At 40.3% G+C, this 18,842-nt stretch overlaps 1 long non-coding RNA gene and 2 other non-coding genes across 3 annotated transcripts in view; 1 reads left to right on the forward strand and 2 right to left on the reverse strand.

Moving 5' to 3' along the window:
• LOC140175847 (uncharacterized) overlaps positions 1-18,842 on the reverse strand; it is a 235,569-nt gene that overhangs the window by 213,373 nt on the left and 3,354 nt on the right. The window lies entirely within an intron of this gene.
• LOC112719191 (small nucleolar RNA R71) lies at positions 7,539-7,642 on the reverse strand. Its single transcript, XR_003161503.1, has one exon. It is a non-coding gene; the product is annotated as a small nucleolar RNA R71 (small nucleolar RNA).
• LOC112719320 (small nucleolar RNA R71) lies at positions 17,402-17,509 on the forward strand. Its single transcript, XR_003161626.1, has one exon. It is a non-coding gene; the product is annotated as a small nucleolar RNA R71 (small nucleolar RNA).

Here is an 18,842-nt window from a genome sequence, read left to right on the forward strand (position 1 = left end):
AAAAGGGTGAATATCCGGAGATCCGACATGAGATCCGAAGAAGAGGTTGGGAAGTTCTTACCAACCCCATTCAACAAGTCGGAATCTTGATGGTTCAAGAGTTCTATGCCAATGCATGGATCACCAAGAACCATGACCAAAGTGTGAACCCGAATCCAAAGAATTATCTTACTATGGTTCGGGGAAAATACTTGGATTTTAGTCCGGAGAGTGTGAGGGTGGCGTTCAACTTGCCTATGATGCAAGGAGATGAACATCCTTACACAAGAAGGGTCAACTTTGATCAAAGGTTGGACCAAGTCCTCACAGTCATATGTGAAGAGGGCGCACAATGGAAGCAAGATTCAAGGGGAAAGCCGGTCCAATTGAGAAGGCATGACCTCAAGCCCGTGGCTAGAGGATGGTTAGAGTTCATACAACGCTCAATCATTCCCACTAGCAACCGGTCCAAAGTTACCATAGACCGGGCTATCATGATCCATAGTATCATGATTGGAGAAGAAATAGAGGTTCATGAGGTTATAGCCCAAGAACTCTATAAGGTGGCGGACAAGACCTCCACCTTGGCAAGGTTAGCCTTTCCTCATCTCATCTGTCACCTCTGTTATTCAGTTGGAGTTGACATAGATGGAGACACCCCCATTGAGGAGGACAAGCCCATCACTAAGAAGAGGATGGAGCACACAAGACATCCCACTCATCATGAGATCCCTGAGATTCCTCAAGGGATGCACTTTCCTCCACAAAACTATTGGGAGCAACTAAACACCTCCCTAGGAGAATTGAGTTCCAACATGGGACAACTAAGGGTGGAGCATCAAGAACACTCCATCATCCTTCATGAGATTAGAGAGGATCAAAGAATCATGAGGGAGGAGCAACAAAGACAAGGAAGAGACATTGAGGAGCTCAAGCACTCCATAGGATCTTCAAGAGCAAGAAAGAACCGCCATCACTAAGGTGGACCCGTTCTTTGATTTCCTTGTTATTTATTCTTCTGTTTTTCGAATTTTATGCTTATGTTTGTCTATGTTTGTGTCTTGTGATCATTAGTGTCTTAGTGTCTATGCCTTAAAGTTATGAATATCCTATGAATCCATCACCTTTCTTGAATAAAAATGTGTTTAATTGAAAAAGGAAGAATTGCATGAATTTTGAATTTTATAACAGTTTAATTATTTTGATGTGGTGGCAATATTTTTGTTCTCTGAATGTATGCTTAAACAGTGCATATATATCTTGAATTTGTGGTTCATGAATGTTGGCTCTTGAAAGAATGATGAAAAAGGAGACATGTTACTGAGGATCTGAAAAATCATAAAAATGATTCTTGAAGCAAGAAAAAGCTATTCAAAAAAAAAAGAGAGAAAAATCGAAAAAAAAAAACAAAAATATATATATATATATATATATATATATATATATATAGAGAAATAAGAGTTGTGATCCAAGGCAAATAAGAGTGTGCTTAAGAACCCTGGACACCTCTAATTGGGGACTTTAGCAAAGCTGAGTCACAATCTGAAAAGGTTCACCCAATTATGTGTCTGTGGCATGTATGTATCCGGTGGTAATACTGGAAGACAGAGTGCTTTGGGACACAGCCAAGACTCAATAAATAGCTATGTTCAAGAATCATCATACTCTACTAGGAGAATCATTAACACTATCTGGATTCTAAGTTCCTAAAGAAGCCAACCATTCTGAATTTCAAAGGATAGAGTGAGATGCCAAAACTATTCAGAAGCAAAAAGTAAAAACCCCGCTCATCTAATTAATACTGATCTTCACAGATGTTTTTGGAATTCATTGCATATTCTCTTCTTTTTATCTTATTTGATTTTCAGTTGCTTGGGGACAAGCAACAATTTAAGTTTGGTGTTGTGATGAGCGGATAATTTGTATACTTTTTGGCATTGTTTTTAGTATGTTTTTAGTATAATCTAGTTAGTTTTTAGTATATTTTTATTAGTTTTTAGTTAAAACTCACTTTTCTGGACTTTACTATGAGTTTGTGTGTTTTTCTGTGATTTCAGGTATTTTCTGGCTGAAATTGAGGGACCTGAGCAAAAATCTGATTCAGAGACCAAAAAGGACTGCAGATGCTGTTGGATTCTGACCTCCCTGCACTCGAAGTGGATTTTCTGGTGCTACAGAAGCCCAATTGGCGCGCTCTCAACGGCGTTGGAAAGTAGACATCCTGGGCTTTCCAGCAATATATGATAGTCCATACTTTACCCAAGATTTGATGGCCCAAACCGGCGTTCAAAGTCACCTCAAGAAATCCCAGCGTTAAACGCTGGAATTGGCACCAAAATGGGAGTTAAACGCCCAAACTGGCACCAAAGCTGGCGTTTAACTCCAAGAAGAGTCTCTGCACGAAAAATGCTTCATTGCTCAGCCCAAGCACACACCAAGTGGGCCCGGAAGAGGATTTTTATGTCATTTACTCATTTCTGTACACCTTAGGCTACTAGTTCTTATAAGTAGGACCTTTTACTATTGTATTAGAAGACTTTGGTAGCTATCTTCATTTTGTATGCTATCTTAGATCATTGGGAGGCTGGCCATTCGGCCATGCCTAGACCTTATGCTATGTATTTTCAACGGTGGAGTTTCTACACACCATAGATTAAGGTGTGGAGCTCTGCTGTACCTCGAGTATTAATGCAATTACTATTGTTCTTCCATTCAATTCCGCTTGTTCTTTATCCAAGATATCACTTGTTCTTCAACTTGATGAAGGTGATGATTGACACTCATCACCATTCTCACCCATGAACAAAGTGATTGACAACCACTCTTGTTCTACAAGCAACTAAGGCCATAGTGAATATCTCTTGGATTCCTGATTGCACGATGCATGGTTGATCGCCTGACAACCGAGTTCGCCTGACAAACGAGCCAACCATTCCGTGAGATCAGAGTCTTCGTGGTATAGGCGAGAACTGATGGCAGCATTCAAGAGAATCCGGAAGGTCTAACCTTGTCTGTGGTATTCTGAGTAGGATTCAATGATTGAATGACTGTGACGTGCTTCAAACTCCTGAGGGCGGGGCGTTAGTGACAGACGCAAAAGAATCACTGGATTCTATTCCGGCCTGATTGAGAACCGACAGATGAATTCCGCTATGCTGTGACAGAGCATATGCAATCGCTTTCACTGAGAGGATGGGAGGTAGCCACTGACAACGGTGAAACCCTTGCTTAAGCTTGCCATGGAAAGGAGTAAGAAGGATTGGATGAAGACAGTAGGAAAGCAGAGAGACGGAAGGGAAGGCATCTTCACGCGCTTATCTGAAGTTCCTACCAATGAATTACATAAGTATCTCTATCTTTACCTTTGTGTTATTTTCGTTCATCACCATATACATTTGAGTTTGCCTGACTAAGATTTACAAGATGACCATAGCTTGCTTCAATACTAACAATCTCCGTGGGATCGACCCTTACTCACGTAAGGTTTATTACTTGGACGACCCAGTGCACTTGCTGGTTAGTTGTGCGAAGTTGTGTAATGCCATGGTATTGAGCTACCACGTTTTTGGAGCCATTACCGGGGATTATGAGAGTTGTGAAAAAGTATTGTTCACAATTTCGCGCACCAAGGATGATGGAGTGTTCTTGATGCTCCACCCTTAGTTGTCCCATGTTGGAACTCAATTCTCCTAGGGAGGTGTTTAGTTGCTCTCAATAGTTTTGTGGAGGAAAGTGCATCCCTTGAGGCATCTCAGGGATCTCATGATGAGTGGGGTCTCTTGTGTGCTCCATCCTTTTCTTAGTGATGGGCTTGTCCTCATCAATAGGGATGTCTCCCTCTATGTCAACTCCAACTGAATAACAGAGGTGACATATGAGATGGGGGAAGGCTAACCTTGCCAAGGTAGAGGACTTGTCCGCCACCTTATAAAGCTCTTGAGCTATAACTGATGCCAAGGCATCTTAGGCTAGTTTCACTAGCATTTTTTCTGTTAGTTTTAGTTGTTTTATGCATTTTCTTGAGCTTAAAGTAACCAAGAATGGTTAAATGAACAACAAAGCAATGAACCATCCAAAACATTATGATTTTGATGCAAATTCCATGAGTTTTTAGTGATATTACTTGAATGCTATGAATGGATGAATTCTCATGAAATTTTGCAAGACTTTGATGCAATTGTTTGAATGATTTTAGGGAAGAGAGGCTAGGCAAGGAAGCAACAAAATCAATGAAGGAAGCTTGAAATTCAAATGGGACGTTTAAGCTCCAGTTTAAGCCTAAACTGGAGCTTAAACGCCAAAATCATGAGAAGAGAGGAAATGCTGTAACTGGCGTTTAACCTCCAGTTTGACCTTAAACTGGAAGTTAAACGCCAGAATGAGAAAGGGCACTAAGAAGCATTCCACGTTTAACCTCCAGTTTGACCTCAAACTGGAGGTTAAACGCCAGAATGATGATTTGAACCAAGGGAGCATTCCACGTTTAACCTCTAGTTTAACCTTAAACTAGAGGTTAAACATGTTCGACACTTTCTCCTCACCAAGAAGCATTTCCACGTTTAACCTCCAGTTTGACCTCAAACTGGAGGTTAAACGCCAGAAGTAAGAAAGGCACCAGGAGCTTAAACGTGTTATATGGAACAGCTTGACCATGCCTTCTTCAAACATAAATAACTTGAGCTACAAAACTCCAAATGAGGTGATTCAAAATGCATTGGAAAGAAGACATCTAGAGCTTTCCAAGCATATATGGCATGCATGGTGGATACTAAAAATTGAGGGAGAAAACAGCCCCGTAATGTGCATAGAAGAGCATAGTACCAACATGCAATCAGGCCAGCTGACCTCTTCACCTTCCATGGAGTATAACTCGAGTTGTAGAACTCCAAATGATGCGCTTCAAGTTGCATTGGAAAGTAGACATCCATAGCTTTCCAACGAGGTATAATAGTCCATATTTGGCATCAAATTGGCAAGGTTGACAAGAGAACAAAGTGACGACTCAAGAAAGGGAAGTGTTTCCACGTTTAACCTCCAGTTTGACCTCAAACTGGAGGTTAAACGTGTTCGATCCAAATGGCCTCCAGGGGTTGCTTTCTTCATTTCCAAGTTTAACCTCCAGTTTAACCTCAAACTGGAGGTTAAACGTGTTTGATCCTAATTGCCTCCAGAGCTTGTTTTCTTCATTTCCAAGTTTAACCTCCAGTTTAACCTTAAACTGGAGGTTAAACGTGTTCGACCAAGAATTGCCTCCAGGGTTGCAATTTTCATTCCCACGTTTAAGCTTCGGTTTAACCATAAACTGAAGCTTAAACGTGTTCGATTAACTACCCTCCTGGGTTGCTTTCTTCCAATTTCACGTTTAAGTTTCAGTTTAACCTTAAACTGAAACTTAAACTTCAACTTAAACGCCACTTTTCAAAAGGGTTTTTGGGCCAAATATATTGAGGTTTTAGTTAGCATTTGAACACAAATATTAACTTAAACATAATATGGCATGAAACCCAATTGAATATCATGGTTTATGGGATTGGGCTTGAAGAATTGATGAGTTTGGAACTTCAAATTGTTGAGCCTTGTGTCATTACTTGTTTCTCACTAAGTTTGCTCAATTATTGTGCAGAATTGGATCACAGCCTCATCAGGATTATGGACCATAAGCCTAAAGCAAAAGGAAATCAAGGAAAGGCCTCAAAGCCCAAGAAACACAACAGAAGCTCAATTTAGAAAGTGTATAAATAGGATAGAATTGAAGTTAGTTAGGAACTTTTTGACACTTTAGAACTTTTCATATTGTGGAATTGAATTCTGCGCTATGACTCACTAAACCCCTTTCATTGGGTTAGGGAGCTCTATTGTAATTCAATGAATCAATAATAGTTTCATCTTCTTCTTCAATCTTTTCTCTTGAATTTTGTTAGAAAGCTTCTCGATCTAATTCCATTGGTTAGTTGTCTTGGGAAAGAAACTATCCATAATTGGAATCCTTCGGAACCTTGGGAAAGGAATGGAGGATTCATGCTAGAGAAGCTTTCTCACAGTGAATTGGATCGGGGTTTGGATGGATATTGTGACATGTAATCCTACCAAATTGTGGTTCATGAAACTGTGTGGTATAATCAGTGATCGAGCAATCATCTCTTCTTATGAACATTTAAACCAAGGGATTGGGAATCTGTTTATTTTTAGAGAGAATTGGTGAGCCAAGGAATTGGGATCCAATCATATAAGATTGCCAAGCAAGATTCAATGAATGCATTGGTTGAGGAAGAGATGAAAATGTTTTGATTCGGAGATTTCAATATCTCCTGACCCCAATGAACCCATCTCTCTGATCTATCCCTTTCTATTTACATTCTGCAATTTCAATTCATGCAATCACCCCCAGCCCATTTAATTTCAGCAATTTACCTTCTCGCACCTTAATTCTCGCAATTTAAGTTTATGCAATTTCAATTCCTTGCAATTTACGTTTCCTGCCACATTTACTTTATGCAATTCACATCCAAAAGTTGATTCCGCTCAACTAATCAAACTTCTAACTCGAATTGCTCATTCAACCAATCCTTGTGGGATTCGACCTCACTCTATTGTGAGTTTTTACTTGACGATAGCCGGTGCACTTGCCGGAAGGAATTTTGCCGTTCGTGCAATTTCCCTTAATCGTAGCTATACCCAGTTATAGCGCATCAAGTTTATGGCGCCGTTGCCGGGGATTGGTTTTCAATTGACAATTCTCAAATTGGAAGTTAACTAGATTGAGCATTTTTCTTGTTTTGTTCATTTAGTTCAAGTTACTTGCTGAATTTAATTTCTGCACTCTGTTATTTGCTTTTTCTTTCTTATGCCTTTCATTTCAAGCAACTAACTCACTGACCCCCTAACTATTTGAATTAATTCCTCAACTGCTCTAACCATACTCTTCCATTAACCAAGAGTATTCAACTTGTTTGTTGCTTGTGGTGTGTTCTTGTATGACAGGTAGGAGAGGAGAGACATCAACTCCTCCATATACCGAACCAGAGAGGACCCTTCATAGACTTAGAAGGGAAGCAAGAAGGAAGAGGGTACTGGGAGAAGAAGAATCTGAAGGAGAATCTGAGGACAACTTTGAGGAAGCTCTAGATCTCAACATGGATAGAGAATTTCACAACCATGAGAGGGATGATGGAAACAATGCCGTTCCTGAGAGGAGGGTTCTTGGTTCATACATAAACCCAACCTCTGGGAATTGTGGTAGCAGCATTCAGAAACCACCCATTCAAGCCAACAATTTTGAACTCAAACCACAGCTAATCTCACTGGTGGAAGATCATTGTTCATTTGGTGGGAGTGCTAATGAAGATCCAAACCAACATCTCACCAAATTCCTTAGAATTTGCGACACTGTGAAGTCCAATGGAGTTCAGGAAGATGCCTATAAACTGCTCTTGTTCCCATTTTCACTTAGGAACAAAGCAGCTAAGTGGCTGGAATCATTCCCAAGGGACAGCCTAACAACCTGGGATGAGGTGGAGAGCAAGTTTCTGGCACGTTTCTACCCCCCACAAAAGGTCAATAGGCTTCGATCTGAGGTTCAGACTTTTAGACAACAAGATGGTGAGACGCTCTACGAGGCATGGGAGAGGTTCAAAGAGTTGACAAAGAAATGCCCACCAAACATGTTCCCTGACTGGGTGCAATTGCATATTTTCTATGATGGACTTTCTTATGAATCGAGGAAGACTGTAGACCATTCATCAGGAGGTTCATTGAACAGGAAAAAGACTGTGGAAGAAGCCATTGAAGTGATTGAGACAGTAGCTGAGAATGAATACTACTATGCTTCAGAGAGACACAACACTAAGGGAGTCATGGAGCTGAACCATGTTGATACAATTCTAGCCCAAAACAAGGTGTTTGCCAAGCAACTAGCAGAGCTCACCAGGAAATTAGACACAAAGCAAGTGGCTGCAATACACACACAAGATCAAGAGGAAGTAAGCATTGAAGGAAATGATTGGGAAGAGGCCAACTATGTGGGAAACCAACAAAGGCAATCATATGATCCACATTCCAACACTTACAACCCAGGATGGAAAAACCACCCAAACTTTGGGTGGGGAAACCAGCAAAGCCAACCACAAAACCACAAATCTTACAACCACAACCAACACAATAATTCCACATACCAAAACTCCAACCAAAGATCATACCAAACCACACAAAACACTTACTCCCAACCACCATATCATGGCCAAAATAATCAACATGACCAACCTAATCCAAACCAACAATTTCAAGATCAATTAAACAGGATAGAAGGAAGGTTAGTAAACATGGGTCAGGACATAAGTGAGTTGAAAAGCTTTAGGGACGATGTGAGATCGACCTTAAGGAACCATGGTGAAAAACTCAAGTGGATGGAGGCTCGAGTAGGAGAACTTTCTCAACAGGCCCCTAAGTCAACTGCAGTGTTCCCTAGTGACACAGAAAAGAATCCTAAAGGGGAACAAAAGGGAGTGAGATGGGAAGAATGCAAGGCCATCACCACATTGAAGGAAGTCGCAGAAGAAGAAGGAATCAGACCCTCAGAAAAGGAGCCAGAAATCTTGAAGGAAGGTGTGGGAGAAGCTAAGCAGGAAAGTGAAACTGAGCAAGTCAAGGAACTGCAAAAGGAAGGCATGCTGGAAACATACCAACCAAAAGCACCATTTCCTCAGAGGTTAGAAGGAGGTGAAAAAGGGAAAACATATTCAAGGTTCTTAGAGACATTCAAGTCTCTCCATATCAATATTCCCTTTCTTGAGATTCTCCAGCAGATGCCTACACACATCAAGTATTTGAAGGAATTGCTGAGCAAGAAAAGAGTTTTAAAGGGAGGACAAACTGTAATAATGAACAAATAATGCAGTGCCCTCATCAAGAAGGACATAGTCTCTAAGAAAACAGACCCAGGAAGTTTTCATATCCCCTGCATCATAGGGGAAACAAAAATTGACAGAGGATTCTGTAATCTAGGAGCTAGCATAAATGTGATGCCTCTGACTCTTATGAAGAGGCTACAACTGAATGAGGTGAGATCCACTGATGTAATCATACAATTGGCTGACAAAACTCAGAAGCAAGCTGAAGGGGTAGTTGAGAATGTGCTGGTGAAAGTGGGAAATTATTTCTTCCCCACAGACTTTGTCATTTTAGACATGGAGGAAAGCTACCTACACCCTATCATTCTGGGAAGGCCATTTCTAGCCACTGCCAGAGCGCTTATAGATGTAGAACAAGGAGAGCTAATTTTGAGAATACATGATGAACAACTCATTTTCCATGTTTTCAAACCTGCATCTGAGCCTGAACCAGAATCTGAAAAGCTTAAGGATGATAGTAGCCATCTGTGTTTGGAGAAAAGCAATCCAGCAGCTGAAACTCTGAAACAGTCCTTGGAAGGCAAACAAGAATTGCAAGAGTTAAAGCCACAAGAATCAATAGAAATAGATCAGAAGGATCCTCCTGGCATAAGGGTCAATGAAGAAATCCTCAAGTGAGAGGGAAGAATTGTAAAGAAATTGCCAAGAGGGTGGAGAAACAAGAAAATTCCCACTGAAGGTTTCTCTCCGGGAGATAAAGTGATATCAAGTCATTATCTGCCAATCCCACCTGGCCTCAAACCCATTCCTTCCCAGCTCCCTCAAGTGTTCACAATCAGGAAAGTTCTTTCTATGGAACATTTGGAAATCATGAAGGAATTAAATGGGGACGTTTTCATGGTGAGAGGAGAGGACATCAAGCACTACAATCCACCCTAACAAAGGACAACCGTCAAGCTAGTGATGTTAAAGAAGCGCTTGTTGGGAGGCAACCCAACCTGAGGTAATACTCTTTTGCTGTTTCTTTTATTTGTTTCAATAAAAAGGTGAAGTAGTTTCTGTGCATTGCAAAGAATTAAGTTTGGTGTTTCACACCAAACAATGAATTCATGGATCAATAATTCAAAGGGGAATGTGTGACTCTAAGTTTGGTGTTCCACCATACAGATCAACTGAACACAACAACCTTTGAATTATATGAAAGGAACAACCATTCTAAGCAATCACAGAAATACTTAAAATCTTTAGCAGCAACTTCATTCCAAGGAGAATTCAAGAATTCAAAAAGCACAGGAGTAAGTAGGAGACTAAGTTTGGTGTTCACACACCAACTTAAGACTCAGACACTTGCCCATACATAATTAAGCTAACCACTCAAGTGCTTGAGAAGCAAGCAACTTCATCACTCTTTGCAGGAAAGGAAACAAGGATCTTAGAAAGCATATGAAGCAACAACTAGGAGAAGAGGGAGAAATGAAATTGTTTCCGGGCAACAAAGAGAAAAACAAGAAATTTCACAAGGTGGTATTGTTTCTTGACCATACTTTAAAAGACAAACAAAAGCATGCTTGCTCTGGTTTAAACTGTAATTGTTGAATCTTTCTGAAATGTGAAGTTTATAGTATGTTTGTCTGTTTATTGCTTTGAATAAAGTGAATGCCTAGATGTTTGGATATAACTTCACCTTCTTAAACAAATGCTTGCCATGCTTGTTCTGTTTCCAAAAAAATAAAAGAAAAGTTTGAACAAAAGTAACTTGGCTCAATTAGTGACAAATCAAGTAGAATTAAGTGGTGGTATGCATGCTTGATTGTTTAGTCAGCTCACTGAAATTTAGTGTAGAATTATCAATATTTTGTGTAGACGTTGTATACTGTCTATGGATCTTGATGAATAAATATCTTTGGCCATGAAAAAGAAAGAAAAAGAAGAAGAAAAAGCCACTGAAAAAGGGCAACTAAAAAAAAATTGAGAAAATAAGCTAGGCACCAATGGTTTGAACTTCTGAGACAAATGCCTGTGGTGTTTATGTATTAAGGATATGCTTGGATGAATAGGTTCTGAGGAGTGTTTCAACACTTGGTAACTTGGGTTAACTAACCCGGGATTATCAACCAAAAGTCCATTATCAAGAGCAACCTAAATACAGAACATTTAGTCACACAAAGAGGTGCTGGGCACCAATGTCTCAAGAAGAAATGTGAACTAAAATGCCTGTAGTGGATATGTGTAATGCACTGATAAGAAAAAGAAAATGCCAAAGGCTTGTGCAACACATGACACTGAGCAAACAAGGAGCAAAGGAGCTCTAAGAAAAAGAAAAACAAAGAAAGGAAAATGTGCCAAAGACATAAGAATAACAAGAGGCCATAGCAGTGTTTGATGGATGCAATGAAAAAGTGATAATTCTACCTGATAAGAATGAAAAAGTGATGCTGCAACTTTCTGCATAAAACACTTCTGATGAACTTCAAATGCTTGCTAGTATAGCCAATGTATTTGCTTTTTGTTTCATACTTTCTTCTCAAATAACTCAGGACTTGCTTAGGGACAAGCAAGTATTAAGTTTGGTGTTGTGATGCCAAGGCATCTTAGGCTAGTTTCACTAGCATTTTTTCTGTTAGTTTTAGTTGTTTTATGCATTTTCTTGAGCTTAAAGTAACCAAGAATGGTTAAATGAACAACAAAGCAATGAACCATCCAAAACATTATGATTTTGATGCAAATTCCATGAGTTTTTAGTGATATTACTTGAATGCTATGAATGGATGAATTCTCATGAAATTTTGCAAGACTTTGATGCAATTGTTTGGATGATTTTAGGGAAGAGAGGCTAGGCAAGGAAGCAACAAAATCAATGAAGGAAGCTTGAAATTCAAATGGGACGTTCAAGCTCCAGTTTAAGCCTAAACTGGAGCTTAAACGCCAAAATCATGAGAAGAGAGGAAATGTTGTAACTGGCGTTTAACCTCCAGTTTGACCTTAAACTGGAAGTTAAACGCCAGAATGAGAAAGGGCACTAAGAAGCATTCCACGTTTAACCTCCAGTTTGACCTCAAACTGGAGGTTAAACGCCAGAATGATGATTTGAACCAAGGGAGCATTCCACGTTTAACCTCTAGTTTAACCTTAAACTAGAGGTTAAACGTGTTCGACACTTTCTCCTCACCAAGAAGCATTTCCACGTTTAACCTCCAGTTTGACCTCAAACTGGAGGTTAAACGCCAGAAGTAAGAAAGGCACCAGGAGCTTAAACGTGTTATATGGAACAGCTTGACCATGCCTTCTTCAAACATAAATAACTTGAGCTACAAAACTCCAAATGAGGTGATTCAAAATGCATTGGAAAGAAGACATCTAGAGCTTTCCAAGCATATATGGCATGCATGGTGGATACTAAAAATTGAGGGAGAAAACAGCCCCGTAATGTGCATAGAAGAGCATAGTACCAACATGCAATCAGGCCAGCTGACCTCTTCACCTTCCATGGAGTATAACTCGCGTTGTAGAACTCCAAATGATGCGCTTCCAGTTGCATTGGAAAGTAGACATCCATAGCTTTCCAACGAGGTATAATAGTCCATATTTAGCATCAAATTGGCAAGGTTGACAAGAGAACAAAGTGACGACTCAAGAAAGGGAAGTGTTTCCACGTTTAACCTCCAGTTTGACCTCAAACTGGAGGTTAAACGTGTTCGATCCAAATGGCCTCCAGGGGTTGCTTTCTTCATTTCCAAGTTTAACCTCCAGTTTAACCTCAAACTGGAGGTTAAACGTGTTTGATCCTAATTGCCTCCAGAGCTTGTTTTCTTCATTTCCAAGTTTAACCTCCAGTTTAACCTTAAACTGGAGGTTAAACGTGTTCGACCAAGAATTGCCTCCAGGGTTGCAATTTTCATTCCCACGTTTAAGCTTCGGTTTAACCATAAACTGAAGCTTAAACGTGTTCGATTAACTACCCTCCTGGGTTGCTTTCTTCCAATTCCACGTTTAAGTTTCAGTTTAACCTTAAACTGAAACTTAAACTTCAACTTAAACGCCACTTTTCAAAAGGGTTTTTGGGCCAAATATATTGAGGTTTTAGTTAGCATTTGAACACAAATATTAACTTAAACATAATATGGCATGAAACCCAATTGAATATCATGGTTTATGGGATTGGGCTTGAAGAATTGATGAGTTTGGAACTTCAAATTGTTGAGCCTTGTGTCATTACTTGTTTCTCACTAAGTTTGCTCAATGAATGTGAAGAATTGGATCACAGCCTCATCAGGATTATGGACCATAAGCCTAAAGCAAAAGGAAATCAAGGAAAGGCCTCAAAGCCCAAGAAACACAACAGAAGCTCAATTTAGAAAGTGTATAAATAGGATAGAATTGAAGTTAGTTAGGAACTTTTTGACACTTTAGAACTTTTCATATTGTGGAATTGAATTCTGAGCTATGACTCACTAAACCCCTTTCATTGGGTTAGGGAGCTCTATTGTAATTCAATGAATCAATAATAGTTTCATCTTCTTCTTCAATCTTTTCTCTTGAATTTTGTTAGAAGCTTCTCGATCTAATTCCATTGGTTAGTTGTCTTGGGAAAGAAACTATCCATAATTGGAATCCTTCGGAACCTTGGGAAAGGAATGGAGGATTCATGCTAGAGAAGCTTTCTCACAGTGAATTGGATTGGGGTTTGGATGGATATTGTGACATGTAATCCTACCAAATTGTGGTTCATGAAACTGTGTGGTATAATCAGTGATCGAGCAATCATCTCTTCTTATGAACATTTAAACCAAGGGATTGGGAATCTGTTTGTTTTTAGAGAGAATTGGTGAGCCAAGGAATTGGGATCCAATCATATAAGATTGCCAAGCAAGATTCAATGAATGCATTGGTTGAGGAAGAGATGAAAATGTTTTGATTCGGAGATTTCAATATCTCCTGACCCCAATGAACCCATCTCTCTGATCTATCCCTTTCTATTTACATTCTGCAATTTCAATTCATGCAATCACCCCCAGCCCATTTAATTTCAGCAATTTACCTTCTCGCACCTTAATTCTCGCAATTTAAGTTTATGCAATTTCAATTCCTTGCAATTTACGTTTCCTGCCACATTTACTTTATGCAATTCACATCCAAAAGTTGATTCCGCTCAACTAATCAAACTTCTAATTCGAATTCTCATTCAACCAATCCTTGTGGGATTCGACCTCACTCTATTGTGAGTTTTTACTTGACGATAGCCGGTGCACTTGCCGGAAGGAATTTTGCCGTTCGTGCAATTTCCCTTAATCGTAGCTATACCCAGTTATAGCGCATCAATAACCTCATGAACTTCTATTCCTTCTCCAATCATGATGCTATGAATCATGATAGCCCGGTCTATGGTAACTTCGGACCGGTTGCTAGTGGGGATGATGGAGCGTTGGATAAACTCCAACCATCCTCTAGCCACGGGTTTGAGGTCATGCCTTCTTAGTTGAACCGGCTTCCCTCTTGAATCTCTCTTCCATTGGGCGCCCTCTTCACATATGACTGTGAGGACTTGGTCCAACCTTTGATCAAAGTTGACCCTTCTAGTGTAAGGATGTTCATCTCCTTGCATCATGGGCAAATTGAATGCCAACCTTACACTTTCCGGACTAAAATCCAAGTATTTCCCCCGAACCATAGTAAGATAATTCTTTGGATCCGGGTTCACACTTTGATCATGGTTCTTGGTGATCCATGCATTGGCATAGAACTCTTGAACCATCAAGATTCCGACTTGTTGAATGGGGTTGGTAAGAACTTCCCAACCTCTTCTTCGGATCTCATGTCGGATCTCCGGATATTCACTCTTTTTGAGTGAAAAAGGGACCTCGGGGATCACCTTCTTCAAGGCCACAATTTCATAGAAATGGTCTTGATGCACCCTTGAGATGAATCTCTCCATCTCCCATGACTCGGAGGTGGAAGCTTTTGCCTTCCCTTTCCTCTTTCTAGAGGTTTCTCCGGCCTTGGATGCCATAAATGGTTATGGAAAAACAAAAAACAATGCTTTTACCACACCAAACTTAAAAGGTTGCTCGTCCTCGAGCAAAAGAAGAAAGAAGAGAGTAGAAGAAGAAGAAATGAAGGGAAAGGGAATGGCCTTTGTTTTCGGCCAAGAAGGGGAGAAGTGGTGTGTATGTTGTGTGAAGATGAAGGAGTGAAGGAGGGTATATATAGGAGAGGGGGAAGGGAGGGTTCGGTCATGTATGGGTGGGTTTGGGTGGGAAAGTGGTTTGAATTTGAATGGTGGGGTAGGTGGGGTTTTATGAAGGATGGATGTGAGTGGTGAAGAGAAAGATGGGATTTGATAGGTGAATGGCTTTTGGGGAAGAGGTGTTGAGGTGATTGGTGAATGGGTGAAGAAGAGAGAGAGAGTGGTGGGGTAGGTGGGGATCCTGTGGGGTCCACAGATCCTGAGGTGTCAAGGAAAAGTCATCCCTGCACCAAATGGCAAGCAAAATTGCGTTTTTAGCCATTTCTGGCGTTAAACGCCGGGCTGGTGCCCATTTCTGGCGTTTAACGCCAGCTCCTTACCCTTTTCTGGCGTTTAACGCCAGTCTGGTGCCCCTTTCTGGCGTTAAACGCCCAGAATGGTGCCAGACTGGGCGTTAAACGCCCATCTGCTACCCTTACTGGCGTTTAAACGCCAATAGGTGCGTCCTCCAGGGTGTGCTATTTTTCTTCCTGTTTTTTTCATTCTGTTTTTTATTTTTTCATTGATTTTGTGACTTCTCATGATCATCAACCTACAAAAGACATAAAATAACAAAAGAAAATAGTTAATTATAAAACATTGGGTTGCCTCCCAACAAGCGCTTCTTTAATGTCATTAGCTTGACAGAGGACTCTCATGGAGCCTCAGAAATGTTCAGAGCTATGTTGGAACCTCCCAACACCAAACTTAGAGTTCGAATGTGGGGGTTCAACACCAAACTTAGAGTTTGGTTGTGGCCTCCCAACACCAAACTTAGAGTTTGACTGTGGGGGCTCTGTTTGGCTCTGTTTTGAGGGAAGCTCTTCATGCTTCCTCTCCATGATGACAGAGGGATATCCTTGAGCCTTAAACACCAAGGATTCTTCATTCACTTGAATGATCAACTCTCCTCTATCAACATCAATCACAGCCTTTGCTGTGACTAGGAAGGGTCTGCCAAGGATGATGGATTCATCCATGCACTTCCCAATCTCTAGGACTATGAAATCAGTAGGGATGTAATGGTCTTCAACCTTTACCAGAACATCCTTTACAAGTCCATAGGCTTGTTTTCTTGAATTGTCTGCCATCTCTAGTGAGATTTTTGCAGCTTGCACCTTAGAGATCCCTAATTTCTCCATTACAGAGAGAGGCATGAGGTTTACACTTGACCCTAAGTCACACAAGGCCTTCTTGAAGGTCATGGTGCCTATGGTACAAGGTATTGAAAACTTCCCAGGATCCTGTCTCTTTTGAGGTAGTTTCTGCCTAGACAAGTCATCCAGTTCTTTGGTGAGCAAAGGGGGTTCATCCTCCCAAGTCTCATTTCCAAATAACTTGTCATTCAGCTTCATGATTGCTCCAAGGTATTTAGCAACTTGCTCTTCAGTGACATACTCATCCTCTTCAGAGGAAGAATACTCATCAGAGCTCATGAATGGCAGAAGTTCAATGGAATCTCTATGGTCTCATTATGAGCCTCAGATTCCCATGGTTCCTCATTGGGGAACTCATTGGAGGTCAGTGGACGTCCATTGAGGTCTTCCTCAGTGGCGTTCACTGCCTCTTCTTCCTCCCAAAATTCGGCCATGTTGATGGCTTTACACTCTCCTTTTGGATTTTCTTCTGTATTGCTTGGAAGAGTACTAGGAGGGAGTTCAGTAATTTTCTTGCTCAGCTGTCCCACGTGTGCCTCCAAATTTCTAATGGAGGACCTTGTTTCAGTCATGAAACTTTGAGTGGTTTTGATTAGATCAGAGACCATAGTTGCTAAGTCAGAGTTATTCTGCTTAGAACTCTCTGTCTGTTGCTGAGAAGATGATGGAAAAGGCTTGCTATTGCTAAACCTGTTTCTTCCACCACTATTATTATTGTTGAAACCTTGTTGAGGTCTCTGTTGATCCTTCCATGAGAAATTTGGATGATTTCTCCATGAAGGATTATAGGTGTTTCCATAGGGTTCTCCCATGTAATTCACCTCTTCCATTGAAGGGTTCTCAGGATCATAAGCTTCTTCCTCAGATGAAGCTTCCTTAGTACTGCTTGGTGCATTTTGCATTCCAGACAGACTTTGAGAAATCATATTGACTTGTTGAGTCAATATTGTGTTCTGAGCCAATATGGCATTCAGAGTGTCAATCTCAAGAACTCCTTTCTTCTGACTAGTCCCATTGTTCACAGGATTTCTTTCAGAAGTGTACATGAATTGGTTATTTGCAACCATTTCAATCAGCTCTTGAGCTTCTGTAAGCGTCTTCTTCAGATGAAGAGAGCCTCCAGCAGAGCTATCCAAAGACATTTTGGATAGTTCAGAGAGACCATCATAGAAAATACCTATGATGCTCCATTCAGAAAGCATATCAGAAGGACACTTTCTGATTAATTGTTTGTATCTTTCCCAAGCTTCATAGAGGGATTCTCCTTCTTTCTGTCTGAAGGTTTGGACTTCCACTCTAAGCTTACTCAATTTTTGAGGTGGAAAGAACTTTGCCAAGAAGGCATTGACTAGCTTTTCCCAAGAGTCCAGGCTTTCTTTAGGTTGAGAGTCCAACCATGTTCTAGCTCTGTCTCTTACAGCAAAAGGGAATAGCATAAGTCTGTAGACCTCAGGGTCAACCCCATTAGTCTTGACAGTGTCACAGATTTGCAAGAACTCAGCTAAAAACTGATGAGGATCTTCCAATGGAAGTCCATGGAACTTGCAATTCTGTTGCATTAGAGAAACTAATTAAGGCTTAAGCTCAAAGTTGTTTGCTCCAATGGCAGGGATAGAGATGCTTCTCCCATAGAAGTCAGGAGTAGGTGCAGTAAAGTCACCCAGCACCTTCCTTGCATTGTTAGCATTGTTGTTGTTTTCGGCTGCCATGAGTTCTTCTTCCTTGAAGAATTCGGTTAGGTCCTCTACAGAGAGTTGTGCCTTAGCTTCTCTTAGCTTTCGCTTCAAGGTCCTTTCAGGTTCAGGATCAGCCTCAACAAGAATGCCTTTGTCTCTGCTCCTGCTCATATGAAAGAGAAGAGAACAAGAAAATATGGAATCCTATATGTCACAGTATAGAGATTCCTTGAAGTGTCAGAGGAAAAGAAAATGGAAGGCAGAAGTAGGAAATTCGAACTTATCAAGAAAGATGGAGTTCGAATTTTGCATTAAGGAATAGTGTTAGTCCATAAATAGAAAGATGTGAGAAGAAGTAATTTTCGAAAATCAAGTAAAGGATTTTGAAAACTTTTTTTTTTTTTAAAAAAGATGTGATTGAGAAGATATGATTTGAAAAACATTTTAAAAAGATTTGATTTTAAAAAAATAATGACTTGGCTATCAAGAAAAGATATGATCCAAACATTAAACCTTTCTCAACAGAAAAGGCAACATACTTGAAATGTTGAATCAAATCATTAATTGATAGCAAGTATCTTTGAAAAAGGAAAGAAATTGATTTTGAAAACATATGATTGAAAAGATATGATTTGAAAAAGATTTGATTTTGAAAAACTTTGAAAACCTGAAAAAAATTGCATTGAAAAACAGAATCTTCCCTCTTGTGCCATCCTGGCGTTAAACGCCCAGAATGGTGCACATTCTGGCGTTTAACGCCCAAAACACTACCTTTTTGGGTGTTAAACGCCCAACCAGGTACCCTGGCTGGCGTTTAAACGCCAGTCTGTCCTTCTTCACTGGGCGTTTTGAACGCCCAGCTTTTTCTATATAATTCCTCTGCAGTATGCTCTGAATCTTCAATTCTCCGTATTATTGACTTGAAAAGACACAAATTAAAAATATTTTTGGATTTTTAATA

The sequence above is a fragment of the Arachis hypogaea genome, chromosome 10, assembly GCF_003086295.3.
Source record: "Arachis hypogaea cultivar Tifrunner chromosome 10, arahy.Tifrunner.gnm2.J5K5, whole genome shotgun sequence".
In the NCBI taxonomy this organism is placed as follows: Eukaryota; Viridiplantae; Streptophyta; class Magnoliopsida; order Fabales; family Fabaceae; genus Arachis; species Arachis hypogaea.